Genomic DNA, 13,539 nt, shown 5'->3' with positions numbered 1-13,539 from the left:
GGCCAGATTGATGCTTGATAATGGTAAGCGTCCACAGTTTCGCATCATACGAATCGCACGGATCGAATCAAACGGATTGACTGCGTCCGTGCTTAGATTAGTGGACGCAGTTGTATGAGTTTCTATACAAGACAAACTAAAATCCGTTGCGTGCGATGCGTACAATGCGAGCTTGTGGACGCATACCTTTATAGGTAGTCTGTTATGATGATAGACCCTTCCAGATCTTATGTGGAGTTGCGTTAACTTGAGTATTTTTCATCGTGCTGGTCGTACTGTCTCCTAGCTACTATCATTTGTAATGCGCGTATTAAATTGACTTTTATTTCATTAGTATGTTTACGGCTAATAATGTTAGTAATAGATGATAATAATTTGTAAAGTTATACTGCCTATCTGAAGTTATTGCGAGACTTTCCAAGCTGCGATGCGGAGACAAAACGTGACTTTCATTCATTTTATGGTGCTACTGACTCCGTACGAACCAGTACGAACCTGCGTAAGTTGCTAAATGTAAATATTGTGTTATATTTCTACACAGTCTGTGGTAATTGATTTGGAACGCTTCGCAGCAACCTCTGTACAATATTTGCAGACGCTCTTGTTTATTCTGTGGCGTACACGAAACGTGGTTGTTATGTAGAGTAGACGATAAATTCGTTTCGGACCAATTTTCACACTTTATGCTTCCATTCCTTTATCCGTAAAGTAAAGGTACTGTGTTTTGTGTTAATTTCATACTCAAGTACTCAACGTCACACAATATTCAGAACAAAACATAAAAATAACGGACCAGCAAGAGTAAATAAATCGTTCTTGAAATATTTTACAAAAACTTTCCACGCGATTGTCGCCGTTAAACAAAAACAGTCGCTCTTAAATTCACAACTTAGACAATGGAATTAATACAAATATTATACTAGTGTGTGCGGTCATTAAAATTCTTTTGGAGATTTAAATACAAAATTAACATTTTTCTTGGCGATAAGTTAGCATTAGTTGCCTTGGAGGATTTCAACTTGTCGCTTATATACATTATAAGTACCTTCATTAATTCAAATCTACTTTTTGAACAATGAGTTAGAGACAATGAATGTTTTATTGTTAGCAGTGCGAGGTGTTAGTATTGTTTATCAAATATATGTTATGGAGCCGTTGTGCAATGGGTCGACGGTGCCAAAATATAGTTTAGTCTTACGCTGTGTTACTGGATGGCTATCGGTCTATCTAGAAGTAATTGGAAGAAGCCTATGTTAGCGCAATAGACGTCTTGTCTTGTGACTGATGAATGCACACAAGAACCTAATTTTCATACACATAAAGCTGTAAATAGAATCTTCGGTGGAAAAATTCTTGTAAAATGCGAAAATCTGGATAATTTATCTGCGTACGCAGTCACGTTCTTAATGTAGTAAGACAATAAGATCACCTACCTACAATGTAGTTCTTTTAATTCAGGTATTTAGCTCAGCAGTGTCATTATGTTTGCAATGTGCGCTGATAATTCGTGTGCAGGTGTTGCAGATGTTGCGAGGACGTGATAACGTAAGCCGCTATTTCTAGCGGCTAGTGAGGCGCCATTTTGAAATTACATATTTTGAAATTAGATCGAATAGCGTTTGCTTTTTTTAATTATTTCTTTTCGCTGACATTTTAAACTTTTAAATTATTTCTTTTTTTTTCGCTGACATTTTAAACTTTTAAATTTTGAAATAAAGAACGCTTAATGTTTGTAAAATGAGTTGGTATTTTATTTTGGCATACTGAATTTTTCGTTTATGCTACGTTATTTCTGTTGACATAGCAAAATTAAACGTGTAGGCATGTCATAGAATAGAAAAGTTGGTCAATTACATTCACAGTGCATTCTTGACCCCGCTGCACGTTCAATTTAATGATAATGAAAACTATCTAAAACTGGTTTTATATTATTCAAGTCAAACTTAGTGCTATTCTTGTCTTGTTCAGGGTTTTAGTTAATTTCAATGTGTAATGTAAAATTGTGATACAAAAAGTATTACGTAAGTCATTAGTAACTAAGATTGCAATCAGAAATTTATAAATCTTCATAAAATATTTATTACATACTATTAAATCCTGCAATATACGGAGTACTAACAAAATCCATTAACCACTTGACAACAATCAAAATTTAATCGAATTATTCGAGTCATAAATTATATCGATTGAAGCGAGCCAATCGGTATCGGTTACGCAAACGTCTCGCGTCCTCATCTCTAGAGCTACAGCCTTCGATTGAAGCCTGTCCGCCAGTTCGCCGTAGACGGTGCGCACGCGCACAAGCGCGACATTCGTTGACGTTTGACGTTCGATATTCAAATTCTCCCAGTCGATAGTGCAGTGCTCTCAGTTCTGTGTTTGTGTATATCTACTCTTTATTGAAGTAATAGAGGGCTAGATGCTGTTATGAACAGTTCTGTGCATATTTTGTGAAGGATTTATGTTATTGCTTCGCGCGGTAAGTTCTATTTACTAAATGATGTCAGACGAGACAAGACCGTTAATTTTTTAGGTGGTTCCTAAACGTGTTTGGAATTATTTGAGGACGATATTTCATTAGTTTTGTGGCGAACATATGTGGTGGAGGTTGTGCGATACGTTTGTTTGTTCAGCTGCCTGTAGTATTCAGAACGTTACAAATATTGTGAATTTGTGATTCATTGGATAACACCGTAAACTATCCTTTACACCAGAAATCATGTCACAAACGAATCGTGATTCGGATCACGGTTTGTGCATTGTGGTGAAAAATTGCGGACGCGGTTTTTTTTAAAACCGTTAAATGGCTATTTCAAGAAGTAGGTTCATGGTTCATGTGTCCTATTGAATTTTGTGTCTAAAATAACGCATTAAGTTGGTATTTACTCAGTTTTGAATCGATATTTTTGTAAAAAGTAAGTAGAAAGTAGACTCGTTTGTTTATATTGAGCTCTTAGCATACTTATGAGATGTTGACCTTTGCTTAACGGTGTTGTGGAAAAGGGCTATATTATGGACACTACTGTGATTTTCTAAATACGTTTAATTAAGTCCTTATAGTAGTTGTTACCATAGATCAGAATTGGCATACATATTCATTTTTTTGTAGTTGTCATAAATGCACATAGAATGAATAACGTGGATTAGCCATGTTTCCTAAAAAATCCAGTATTTTTGGATTCACTGAAATATTTATTATTGGTATAAAAAAGATATTATTATTTACTATTCAAAAATGAAAAATAATAACCATTCCCAAGAAAATAAATCTAGAATACCCAAGTAAGCCGCAATACTTAAAGAATTCGATCGTACCGGTCTTTCCCCTAATGAGTCAATACAAATGTATTTATTTATTATTATTCTATACTTTGTATTAATTCATTTAAAAGTATCGGTATTCCAAACACTCAACGTTGTTGTACATAGTACATACTTGAATATGTACAACAATATTTATGTATCATCGTAAACATGATTGTGTATATTGAGTAAAATAGCATTTCCTTATTTACATTGGTACAGCTATTGTTTCGATATCTTTATAATAACTTACTTTGAAACTAAACACCTTTCCTAACTACCTCGAGAAACTATTTCTGCTTATACTTAACACGTGATATTAACAACCGTGAAAAAAACTGATTAACTTGGGAGAAATGGATAAATAAATATGTAAACCTTGATAACGATACTTCAATCGACTATAAAAAGAAATAAACGTCACATAAATCATATTTTATGTAAATGTAATACTCGTAGAAATACTCGTGAAATAAACAAAATAATCTACCTTAAATCTATATATTTAAAATGTTTGGACCTACTCGTAAAGTAAATAAACTGATAACAAACTACATTGACGAGAAAACTTTGTGTAATATCTAGTTTCAAGTCAAGTCAAATCATTTATTCTAATTAAACCATAAATAGGTACTTTTGAAATGTCAACAAATAAAGAAATACATAATAGTCTGTCAGTCTGTCCATCAATGAAGCTAGTCGTTCCAAAGTGTAGCTTCGAATGGAGAAGAACGAGAAGGAAACTCAATTCGTTACTCTTTTAAAAATAGACATGTTTACAATGACTATCTTTATAATTTATCTCATATACATACACACATTAAAGTACTATTTTACGAGTATTTTTAATAACTTTGAATAGAGTTAGGGATAAATTATTAGGTTACAAATGCGTAACAATCGTACCTTAACCTAACCAGGTCGGTGGGACACTTACCTAGTTACTTTAAGTTACCTGGTTAAATGTAAAAGGTAAACCAAATTGCTTTATAAACCTTCCAGTTTCAATTGACACTCTTTTATTTTTATTCTGTCTCAAAATAGCCGAGTATGTAATCATCACAATAGATAGGTATATAATATATTTATTTATGGAAATGAAAGGAATCCTTCCGCGTTATGTAACGAAACCTGCCCGACCTGCATGTACAATGTAACTTTTAAGATATAAACTAAATTATAAATCCAGTTTCGAATTCAACCAGTTTTTGTAGACATTCAGATAGGCTCTCGTTCAAAACATGAAATAAAATATTTTTGTCGGGTTACAGGTCACTAGCAAAGTGCGTATGCGTTGTGAATAGCAATCAGATTTTATGTAAAAAAAATGTTTACCAATTAGTTCGCAATCATCAACATCCCATGACAGTTTTCTGCTGAACTATAACCCTTTTTTGTACCGCGATGGAAATTCTCATGAACTGATTAAAATCCACCCCGTTCCTACTCCTGCTTTTCGAGTCGAAGCCCCAGTAACCTGCTAGGCAGTCCACAACTCCGGGTTCGCATCAGCCTTAAATGGCCCCTCCATAATCCTTTCGCAGATCGGCTACCACTTCACGGGGCTGACGATCGCGGCGTCTGCGGCAAGACTAAACTATGGACCTATCTCTACATAGAAAAGTTTGCATTAAATTTTCTCTACCTTTTTGGCATTTCCTGTATTCTCCGAAAATAATATAATAATATTAGGTAATCCGCGCTAGTTTCGCCAATAATGTTATTAATTCCCACGTAATAATACACGAGCCTATTGTCAATAACTTTGTTTAACCATAAACATTTAATATTTCACTTTTAATTTTCTCCGTTTCTAATGAACATAGTAGAGATTAAGATTAAAGATCCATGGGCACGTGTAACATGGTGTACAGTTTGCGCATGAAATGTGGCCGTGACGAATGTTACTACGCGCACGTGGACACAATCACCTCATGTCAAATCTTCTACATTTCACGCTTTACTTTAAAATGGCGTTTCTTATTGTAAAAGGTACTCACAATTTGCCCTTGATTTAAGAGAAATTGATAATTTGTTCTGCAAAAGTTGAAACACTTTTTTATGGAATAAGGGCTAACAAGCACACGGATCACCTGATGGTAAGCTATCAGCGCCTCCCATAGACTCTCACAATACCAGAGGAGCCACAAGTGTGTTGCCGGCCTTTACTGAGTAGTATGTTTCAACTTAATATTATGTCCTAATTAGCAGTGATAAGGAAGTCTTTTATTTTATACAGTTAAATAATGAAAGAAAAACTAGAATAATCTTTTACAAATTCCAACTCCCAATTGAAATATTTACCTTCGATGCTTTTCGCAAAATATTTTACAATGAATTGGCAGTTTGGAGAAAAGGAAGTGCCCCGCCAAGTCGAGCAAATAAGAAACAGAGAACTGCTTCATTAAACAATGACTCAATATTTTTCCACTGAACTCCCATCCTGTGAGGCTGTGACTTGAAGAACTGTAATGAAAGTAGAAAGGTGCTAACTCACATGTGTTTGTAAAACAAACGGGTGCTGTTTGAAATATCATGGTATTAGCCATGTGAAACTAAAATTAAACTTGATAAACAAAATAATAAAGTCGAAAATCGATTGCAAATATTTGGGAGATTAGGGTAGCTTGACATGTCAAGCCTCTAGTTTGAAAATAGTAAAAAGTGAGAAATAAATATTTGTGACCGTCATTTGTTTATCTAGAACTCTATATAGATACAACCGTGACGGACAAGGTTTTGATCCGAGTCAAATAAAGCATGTAATACGGGTTTTTCGATTCCGATATTCTCAGTAATGTAATAATTTCTTCTAAGAACCTTATTGCAGGAAATTTTACCGTACAAGTATTTGTGTGGAAATAAAACAAGAGGGGATGAAGTGAGAGGTGTTTTTATTATAATGTAGGTAAACTAAGAATTAGTCACAGATATTTACCATAAATATTGTACTTTCATACAAATACTATTGGAAATGTCTCCACAAAGGCTATATTATCTTTAGTGCAGGGATTTCCACGAATAATCGCTAATGTTTTTATTGCGCGCACGCGCACAGCTACTCTACATTAAGTATTATTGGGGACAGAAGGTAAACTGTTAGCGTGTCTACTGGAAATTGTAACAGTTCGAACACGAATCTCGAATTATTTTGTTCACACTTAATATGTTTTCTATTAACCTACTTTGCAGTGGGTATCGAAGATTGTGTACCTAGAACGGTTTTCTTCTGTTTCTGATAGCTATTTCATGGAACGATTAACATCAGGATTCTAAGACCGCCATAGGTGAAAACAAGCCCTAAAGCCCGTAACAGGACGCTCCGCGAAAAATATAGCCGTCAGACATTTATTTTTCTTTAAATGTCTTTTAAACTTAACACAAACTTAGGCTGAAAATAAGCTGATAGAACTCTCTGGCATCTCTTTTGTTGTCAGTTTTCAATCTGCAACTGCACTGTTGCCAAAAAACATCAGGTTAAATTATATTATTTGTTCCTTGGTGAATTTGGTCCTTCTATCTATTTATTTTGCGTTACTCGTTACTCTGTCTAATTACCATTCTTCTTGCATCGTGTCCTCAGACGCTGCTTACCTTCCCGGGTATTGTTTCGGCTTTCCTCCCGTCTCTAGTTGGACATAAATAAGTTCACCACAAACCTTGAACACATTGTTTGATGAATCTTGATTTTGTTTGTTATCAAAATATTTGATTCTGTTTTCAAGGTGAAGCGACGAGTTGTGTTTGTATCTGTTTGATTGGTTCCATATTTTGGACCTTGTGACCAAACATTCTTGCTTCTATACTAATATTGTACGCTTTAGCATTTAGTTCCAGTGTTGTAAGTTTGTAAGCTATAGCTAAATGTCAGGGTTCAATCTTAATTTCCATTCTACAAGCGTTGGGAAAAGGGTTACTACCTACTAAAGCCATTGCGTTACAAACGGATTTTATTTGGGTATTTTTGGTTTAACACGCAATTAAAATGGCGTTGTAAGGAATTTCGTGACCAATGTTAGGTATGTAAGGTTTTCCTTAGTGATGCATTTAAGAGGATATTGCAATTCTACACGTGAGCAATACAAGTACAGGATATAATGGTGTTTTCTGCTTCAAAGCAGTATTTGTATGGACTAAAGATGTTCAGAAAATCATTCAAAACAGCAAACACTATTATACTAACTCAATAGGTTCAGTTCTACATTCTTTGACAGTCAATAAGCTTCTTCAAAGACTGGTCTGATTTCCCTTTGACAAAACAGCGATAGACGTGTTCCCATACAAGGTTTGTGTGTAAAACTAAGGTCTAAAGTATGAAGAATGTGGTTTTCGCTCCGTCATTCCAGTCACGATCGTGAAACTGCAGGTTGGATGAACTTGGACATTCCGCGCGACGTCCACAATCCACATCTAAACTGTTCGCCGTCCACTCGTGGTTGCATAATAAGATGCATCGCCCTGCTTCTTGTAGAATGCGGAATTTTGTTTGGGATGGTCAACGAAGCGTCACCTTATTTGCTTTAAATATGTGCTAATTGGTTATTAGGAAAATTCTTGGCCCAGTATGGAAAAGTTAATAGAACGTCTAATGCTGTTTTCCTATTGCGTTGTTGACTTGAAGCAGAAAAGTAGTTATCCCATTGGACATGTTTTTTAGACAAAGCCATTCGTCATTTTGGCCAAAACGCCTTTTGCGATACCGCAAACATTTCTTCTGTAGGTTCCTAATATAATCAAATGTTATGTCCCGCCTAAATGCTATTATAAGTGGAAATAGGGTCTCCCTTATCAAGTATCTCATCATACGCTCCCTTCTCCTTTACATCACTGGCAGCTCAACATATAATAGACTTTTGCTTTCAAACAAGTTACGGGGTTATTGTATCGTGAGCCTCAGTTCTGGGTGCGGCAGACAGCATTCAATATACGGTACCTAGTGGAACTGCCTAGAAAGTAGCTTCAGGAAGACTTTAAAATGCATAACAAACCTCGACTCCATGTTTTTATTTATGTCATGAAGAAAATTATACATATTTGCTTTGTTTCTATCATTGTTTTGCGGTTTGAAATAATAACGGCTATAACTTTGTTTTCTTCTTATTTATATTTGTAAACAACAATAAAGTATTGTTTGTGATTTGATAATAAGAGGAAATTGCTTGTATGCTTTACTTGCCTATTTGATATTAATAAGTATGCTAGTAGCATGTTTCTGATTAGTCTGGTGGTGGTGTCTTATTTTTTAAGAGAGTGAGGCGAGACTGTGTCGAGTGTCAGACTCTTACTGACTAAAAACAACCCCGTTCCTACTCCTGCTTTTCGAGTCGGAGCCCCGGTAACCCGCTAGGCTAGGGATAACAACATGTTTACAAAGTATTAATGTTTTTGAAATTTTATATGGAATTCTGTTGAAATGTTCGTCATGTGTCCTTATTAGATGCGGTAAAAGTAGCGAGCCTTAACCGACAACACATTTCCCAGTAAAATTTTAATAAGGCCTATCAGAGTCGACAGACTTCAACAATCTCGGTCGCGACCACTATACAAGCAAAACAGACAAATGGTTAATTTTCTATTCCATAACAAATAAAACACATTATTTGCATCGACAATCGCTCAGGCCATATTGTGACGTAAGTAACGCTGTAGGCAACAAAACATATTTGTTTCTTTTGCAAACGACTACACACTGTCAGTTATCAATCAATGGGTTATTTTTTGCTTGTTGAACAAACTGGGTTTCTTTCTGTAAGCATATATTTAAATACGAGTGAGACCACGCCCAGCATTCCTACTATAATTATATCTTAGCTCAGACTATGATGTGTTATGTCATATTATTTAATATGCACATTATTCAAGCCTATCGGTTATTTAATAGTTTTTAGTGTTAATAAAATTCAAATCAATTTAATTAGAATCTAGAAGTTAGAAAATCTAAATATTCATTTGGACCATGTGATTTTTGGAATATTTAAAAACTTGATTTATTTTGAGGAAGTGTTACGTTGTGTTTCTTTCCTTGAATTGTAAATTCTGATGGATGGTAGGTTTGTAGTTGCACTGCTTTTTCCACCACAAAAATCACTTACGATTTTCTGGTTAGCGTTTAATGTACTGTCCTGGTTTACAGGACTTGCAGTGGTTGGGAATGTATGACAGCTTGTCTTAGCAATATGAATCCAGCTTTTATCGCCTCTGTATCTACTAGACATGAGAAATAGAAGGTAATGCAACAAAATTTCTTAAAACAAATCCCATCACGGAAGACAGAACTTTTACTTACATTACGAAATCATTGATGGATGATAAGGAACGCCTGCGAGATAACATCGGCCACCTACATGATTTATTGTCCGTTCTATTATCAGTCATTATTAATTCACTTACCTACCTACACATTATTGACAATCTTATCAAGATCATGTACATATTTCGCTAGAAAGTAGAAGTGTGGTTTGTACGTTTTAATGCAATCAATCAACAGATATTTATGACCTGTGAGAATATATTTGATTGAGCTTTCGCTTGCAATAGTATTCCGTTATACATTGTAATGTTCTTTTATTGATTTCTCTTGTTTATTCTGTTTAGTTATTGTCATTGCGACTGTTCAGTTCTTGAATTCAATATTATATCTAAATATATCCTCCATCACTCGCATTTCTCTCATCCTATATTTCCTTCTTATCCATCCATATTTAAATTCATTTCTCGATTTTTCCGTTAACATTGCCCTTGAACATTGCAACTTCTATTTATCCTTAATTTTGCACAAAAATAACATTGTTATCAACTGCTCTATCTGACTTACCGTTACTTAGGTATTGTAAAAATCTCCACGTTAAAGAGAAGTCAAGGAATTTTACCAAGTTGCGGTACCGTGGTCATTTTCCATTCTATGTACATTATCTGTCCATGGTAATGAGGCGCATTGTTACATCATTTCATGTCAATAGGTGAGGTTAGTCATCGGCGTAACAAAAAGATTTGATCTAATTGTTCTGAAATAAATAATGGTAATAGAAATGGCCATAAAGCCAAAACGGTGACCAAATATTGGAGAATTTTTGTTGAAAAATTTAATGGCAATGTATCATCGTTAACGTTTGTATAAGATTCGGTCTTCTTTAGCTTTGCAAATTGGCACGAATTGATTATTTCAAAAGGTGCCTAAAGATTCATGTTTACGGATTATCCATATTTCATCAAAGTCCTTTCAATAAATTAGGCTTGGAAGCGTAACAAACAAACTATTCAGTTAAATAATTACACACATAATATAAGTCAGGATAGAGCCCCTTTTACAACCTGATCGTTGTAGTTGATACTACACCTACATGAAACTACTGCACTTTTGCAAATATTACAAAGTGCAGCCGCACTGACGCTATCAGCTAACATCCGTTTCACTATCGTTTATCAGTGCTTTGGTATTCAATACATTGCATTATATAATAAATAAATAACATATCGTATTTCCACCCATCGCGGATCCATTAACAACGTCATACTCCCTCGGCCTAGAAAACTACAGGTTTGCCAATCTCTGTGATTCATATTTTTGGAGTGCAAATTGACAGAAAGGCGCCACCTCCCTCAGTTAATAATACACCTTTACTGTTAGATTTTAAGGTTCAATGTGCTTTGTAGATAGTTGTCCATTCATGCGTAATGGAGAAATGAATGAATCATTTGTGGATATTTGTAAACTTGTAAAGTCAGCGGTTGCATAGTGGCTGGTCTTTGTGACAAGGTCTGGTCTTACGTCGATGTTAGTCATTCATCTCGTCACGTACGTCACGCCTGTCGTGGTATTCAAGTACGATCTGGCTTAATTCATAGAACTTTGAATGGGTATTGTTATAAAAATGTTCTGTCAATCAAGTGTTGTTGAGAGTCAAGTCCGAAGATCAAACAACTCCAAGATTATCTTTCTGAGAGATTTTTGTCCTATGACTTTCTTTAAGTTATCCATTTTAAAATTCTTAAATGTCATGGAAAGCCGTGTACCAAAAATACATATCATTGTATCTGTAAGGATCAACCGAATATAAATAACAAATCAGCCAAATATGATGAAAACTCACCGCTGGTAAGAACCCGAAAACTATTTCTATTACTGCTGAGTATCTTTAATCGTGTTCTATAATTTTCAACATAAAAATGTTTTATCAAAATGACAAACAAAACAACAATACCATGGTCGTTTTATGCTACAAACATAGCCAATACTTCTACCAGGCCAACATAAAACAAAAGCTGATTATTCCACCGATCGAAGGCGGGCGATTGACGTCACTCATGAATAAGTTAGACATAAGTATTAAGTACAGTAAGCTGGCAACAACACTCGCATCGACGGACGAAGACCGCGGCCACTCTGCCATATGGGACGCTGGAAATATAAGCCGTTAGGGCTGGCAGGTTATGGTGATACATATGTATAAGTAATTTGCGAATTAAAGCGTAGAAGCACTTTCTAAAATATAAGTTTTTAAACTGACATCGTCAGTAACACTATCATTAGAACTTAAGACAGGATATTTACACTTTTTCACTCACTATAGGTCTATTTTAACATAGGTACATGTTAAAATAGATAGATCCATCTGTAAAAGTAGGTTGTTTTGTACTACCAACTGCAGTAGACTACAGCAGACAAGCGGTGATTAGGTATGGACAACAAAATCTACTTTATGAGATAGGGGCAAACGTGATAAATGCCGCGCATGATACCCGCAACATGAAAAGAGCTATGCCCACATGAATATATGTAACTGGTTATTTAATTTCATGTCAATAAAAAGGTCTAAGTTATCACATATCCAGCGTAATTATTTTTTATCATATGTACCTAATTTATTCAATCGTTATATTTAGCTTGAATGAACCTAAATTCTTAAATTGGTAATTTACCTTAAATTCGACACCTAAATTGGTAATTTACGAATTTAGGTGTCGAATGAAATAAGTTAGTTGTTATGGCAACCCTGCACCCATGTAATATTGTTGTTATTAATTACCCGATACTTGACACTCAGCAAGGATCGCACGGGAATGTTATTGCATGAATCCTGAATTTACTTAGCCCCAAACATGTTCAACTTAAGATGTATGTTATTTAAAACTGACCCTCTTTGTGATTCAATTTCGTTTTGTGAAATTGTTGATATTATGTCGTAATAATGAATGGATTCTGGAATTAAGCAATACATTGTGGCTCTGCACTATCGATGATTTTTCTAGACTTTGAAGAACAGAGGTGTTATAATTATTACTTTAAAATTGTATTAATTCACGAAAATGTTGAACAAAAACGATCACTACAAGTAAAAATTGCCACACAATCCTTCACATACGATGGTTTGTGTAAATAAATAGTGTAATTGCAGTAATTTGCAAATGGCCGCGGCTTGCGCAAGGCGCGCTAACGGTTAACGTAGTAATGGTAAATTCGCGCCAAAATCGGTCAAGTACAGAAACAAAACGTCGTGACTGCACAATGTAAGATATTGAGATGTTACTGCTCTTTGGATCGTCATAGACAATTTTATAACTTTTATAGAAAACGAATTTGGGATCTAGACGGTTATACGGATCATTCGATCAAAATTAAATTCACAAAAAAACTTGTTTTCGTGATGGCGATCCGTCTTTACGTTTATTGAAAACCTTCACTTCTACTTATAGTTTTCAATAAAAACTATCAATGGAACCACTTACAGAGAACCTGACATAATTCGCAAGGTTTACATAACCAAAATAGAAACTTAATAGTACTTTGCTTAAATCTCCGACTACACCCAAAATCTCATACTCTTCATTCATCCATTCACTGTTGAGACAGTTTTATTAGGTTACTACAATACAAACACACAAGCATACAGTCATAATATCACAGTACTTAAATCACATCTAGATTGTATCACAACCTCAACGCAACACTATACCCAGTACAAAAACCAGCACAGCACATTTTCTTCGGCATTACAGCAACAGTAATCGGGATATATGTGATAATTACTTCATTACTTGTCATTTCACGCAACGACAGTCAATTAAGGGTAACGAGTAACGAGGCGATTGGCAAACTGTCACTAGTTATATGGATACTTGAAGATATAACTGCTGTGGCAGTGGCAACAGGAGGTCTTACCGCCGCACTCAGAGTCATATAATGGTAACTTAACCGTTACTAAGGTATAGTTTAAGTAATCATTAAATGAGAACAAA

General features: G+C 35.0%; 1 protein-coding gene across 5 annotated transcripts in view; it reads left to right on the top strand.

Annotated features, from left to right (window-relative positions):
* Window positions 1–13,539, top strand: part of LOC118266593 (ephexin-1) — a 110,354-nt gene that overhangs the window by 28,333 nt on the left and 68,482 nt on the right. For 3 of the 5 annotated variants that reach the window (XM_035580028.2, XM_035580026.2, XM_035580023.2), the window contains exon 1: window positions 2,267–2,479. The exons of 1 other annotated variant lie outside the window; for it this stretch is intronic. The gene's annotated coding sequence lies outside the window, so the exon portion shown is untranslated. Of the gene's footprint in view, window positions 1–2,265; window positions 2,480–13,539 lie in introns of those variants that run through there. One more of the 5 variants, XM_035580025.2, reaches the window with a different exon arrangement.

The sequence above is a fragment of the Spodoptera frugiperda genome, chromosome 23 (genome assembly GCF_023101765.2).
Source record: "Spodoptera frugiperda isolate SF20-4 chromosome 23, AGI-APGP_CSIRO_Sfru_2.0, whole genome shotgun sequence".
Classification (NCBI taxonomy): domain Eukaryota; kingdom Metazoa; phylum Arthropoda; class Insecta; order Lepidoptera; family Noctuidae; genus Spodoptera; species Spodoptera frugiperda.
Note: the sequence above shows the minus strand (reverse complement) of the source record. Positions and strands in the feature narration are given on the sequence as shown.